The sequence below is a fragment of the Rhincodon typus genome, chromosome 35 (assembly GCF_021869965.1).
Source record: "Rhincodon typus isolate 14 chromosome 35, sRhiTyp1.1, whole genome shotgun sequence".
NCBI classification, from domain to species: Eukaryota; Metazoa; Chordata; class Chondrichthyes; order Orectolobiformes; family Rhincodontidae; genus Rhincodon; species Rhincodon typus.
In genome coordinates this window covers 24,398,114-24,401,656 of record NC_063366.1, presented here as the reverse complement: position 1 = coordinate 24,401,656, position 3,543 = coordinate 24,398,114, and positions in this window count along the sequence as shown.

Sequence of the window (3,543 nt, the reverse complement as noted above, 5' to 3'; positions counted from 1 at the left end):
GAGGGACTGGAGTGAGAGGGCCCAGTCCCAAGGTGGGACTGGAGTGAGGAGGCCCAGTCCCACAGGGGATCGGAGTGAGGGGGCCCAGTCCCATGGGGGATCAGAGTGAGGGGGCCCAGTCCCACAGCAGAGCCAGCACCGGCAACAGGGCCTTGTGCTCCGGTTCTGTGGGCATGCAGCATGAGCCCCAGAACACCGTGAGCAGTGAGCCTGGAGCAGTGCGAGGGCTGTGAGCCCCGGAGCAGCGTGCGGGCTGTGAGCCCGGAACATGGGCTGTGAGCCGGGGGGCAGCGCGCGGGCCGTGAGCCCCGGAGCAGCACATGGGAAGCAGCCCTGGAGCTGTGTGCAGGCAGCAAGTCCTGGACAGAAAGCGGTGTGAGGGGACAATAGGACACTGTAATGTTAACCCCCTAACATTTTTAACTTACTATCAACTCTGTAATTAAGGAACTACTTTTATCCCCCTGCTGTATGCAAGAGTTGTTCCCCTGTACCTGTACCTAAGATGTCACCATAAGAACGCAGACATTGTAAAAGATTTTCACTGCACTCCTACAATGGAGCACATGAACAATAAAAGGACATTGTATTAAATGTATAAGCCCTACCCTGATTTGCCTCTCCAAAATGCTGCGCCTCTCATTTAACTAAATTAAACTCCATCTGCCACTCCTCACCCTATCGGATCTCAGTCCTGTCGTGCTCTGAGGTCACCTTCTTCGCCGTCCACAACCCCTGACCAATTTTGCTGTCATCTGCAAATTACTGACCATTCCTGCTGGTCACAGGCCTCCAGTCCCCCAGTCCCTTAAATAACCCTGTACCATCACCATTTGTCTCCTACCTTCCAGCCAATTTTGAACCCAAGTGGCTAGCTCTCCCTGTGACCTAACCTTTCTGAACAGTCTACCACGTGGAACCTTGTCAAACCTCTTGCTGAAGTCCATATAAACAACGTCCACTCCTCTGCCTTCATCAATCCTCTTTGTCCCCTTCTTAAACAACTCAGTCATGTTAGCGAGACATAACTTCTCATGCACAAAGCTATGCTGACTATTCCTAATCAGTCCTTGCCTTTCCAAATACATATAAATCCTGTCCCTCAGAATCCCCTCCAACAACTTACCCACCAGTGAAGTTAGGGATGGAGTCAGTGACTTACCCCCTGACATGTACAACATGTTTTACAGAATCATACCACATCTTTATGAAGTCCTGGCCCATGTTTATCAATGTCTATGTTTTCCATATCCCCCCATCTCCTGAAGGCTGTAGAGTTCCCGAATGAGACGCTGTTCTTCCAGCTTGCGCTGAGCTTCGCTGGAACACTGCAGCAAGCCCAAAGCAGAGATATTGGTCAGGCAACACGATGGTGTGTTAAAGTGGCAGGCAACTGGAAACTCGGGGTCATTCTTGAGAAAGAGCAGAGGTCTTCCGCAAAGCGGTCAGCCAGTCTGCACTCTGTCCCCCCCAGGGCAGAGGAGATCACATTGTGAGCAGCAAATACAGTAGGCCAGACAAATCTGCAATGCTGTATTATGTCTCCATGTTGCTAGAAAGACTCACAGGAGCCTGTAGGGTAACGCAAGGACTTTTCAAAGTTTCACAGGGGAAAATGAAAGAATGGGCAGGCAAACATTCAGCAACTGGAATATTTCTGGTGGAAGATGGAGGAATTCTGATATTGTTGCCTTTGCAAGGTGAACATCAAAGTGAACATAGAACATAGAATATAGAACAGTACAGGCCCTTCGGCCCAAGATGTTGTGCCGACTTATTATCCTACCAAGATCATTCTACCCTGCATACCCTACATTTTACTATCCTCCATGTGCCTATCCAAGAGTCTCTTAAAAGTCTCTAAAGTATCTGACTTAATTCAGTGTTCTATAAAAAGTAGATAGAAATGCAATTTCTCTGATAAATACTCCTGATCTCAGGAAGCAGAGTCTGTTTGCAACATAAACATACTGAGAAGATATCATCCCAAGGAAGAGTTAAGGAAGCGCAAGTGTGTGAGCTGGAGTAGTGGAAGATGACAGGGACAGTGAGAGTGAGGGTGGAAGGAGAGATAGACAGCTCTTAGCAAACCTCCTAAAATTCAACTCGCTGACACTGAGAGAGATTATGTGACAGTTGTTGTTGAGAAAGGACAAATGATAGTTCTTGCAGGATTACTGACATGATGTGGACTTTGGAGACTCAGGACCAATCAAACAACTTGTCCTTATCAGTCAGGGCCCAGAGAAACAAACTGCAGTGGAAATAAAAGAGAGTCAGCACAATAGCTCTGTACCTAATGAACCTGTGAAAGAAACGAGCAGAAGTGGCTAAGTCAAAAAAATGCCAGGCAACCTTAAGAGGCTGAAAGCAGTCCTAATAAATGAACCAGCGCTGACCACCCCTGAATTTTCCAGAATTTTCTAAATGGTGAACAAAAACAGAAGTTGCTGGAAAAGTTCAGCGTCTGTTAAGAAAAAAAAAATCAGTGTTAACGTTTCGGGTCCGATGACCCTTCCTCAGAGCACAGAGTTCTGTTTTTGTTCCTGATTTACAGCATCCACAGTTCTTTCGGTTTTTATTTTCTAAATGGTGGTTGATGTGTGTGATTTGGGGGTTGGTGCCATCTTGTTACAGGATGACGAAGCGGGAATAGGGAAGCCAGTGAGCTATTTCTCTAAGAAACTAGACCAGTATCAGACCTAGTACAAAAACAGAAATTGCTGGAAAAGCTCAGCAGGTCTAGCAGCATCTATGGAGAGAAATCAGAGTTAACGTTTTGGTTTGAGTCAACTGGAAGCTTAGGGTCTTTTTTGTGGACAGAATGTAGGTGTTCTGTGAAGCCGTCACCCAGTAGTCTGACCCTAAAAAGACCCTGAGCTACCTGTTCCCTGGCCAACATCTCTGTCTCTGGCTTGCTGCAGTGTTCCAGTGAAGCTCAGCACAAACTGGAAGAACAACACCTCATTTTCCACTTGGGGACCCTGCAGCCCTCCGGACTCAATATTGAGATCAATAATTTTAGGGCCTAAACTCTCCCATGTCCCAGCCCCCTACCCCACACACCAGGCCTTGTTACCACAGCCTGCCATTACACACCCCCTGTTGTTAGTCACTAACAATCCCCATTAACAACTATTCACCCTCCCAGCCTGATCATTATCAACTCCTTTGTCTATCCAACTGCTCTTGTCTCTCTTTGGGCTCTATCCTCACCTATCGTTTACTCCCTACCCCCTCCCTATGTTCTGCATAAAAACCGACACGTTCCTGGCTACTGTCAGTTTTGAGGAAGGGTCACCGGACCCGAAACATTAACCCTGATTTCTCTCCACAGATGCTGCCAGACCTGCTGAGCTTTTCCAGCAAGTTCTGTTTTGGTTTCTGATTTACAGCATCTGCAGTTCTTTTAATTTTTTTTTTAAAATCAGAAGGCATACTCTGTTGTAGAAAGCAGGCTGTGGGATTGTTATAACAAGGTGTGGAGCTGGATGAACACAGCAGGCCAAGCAGCATCAGAGGAGCAGAAAGGCTGACGGTTCA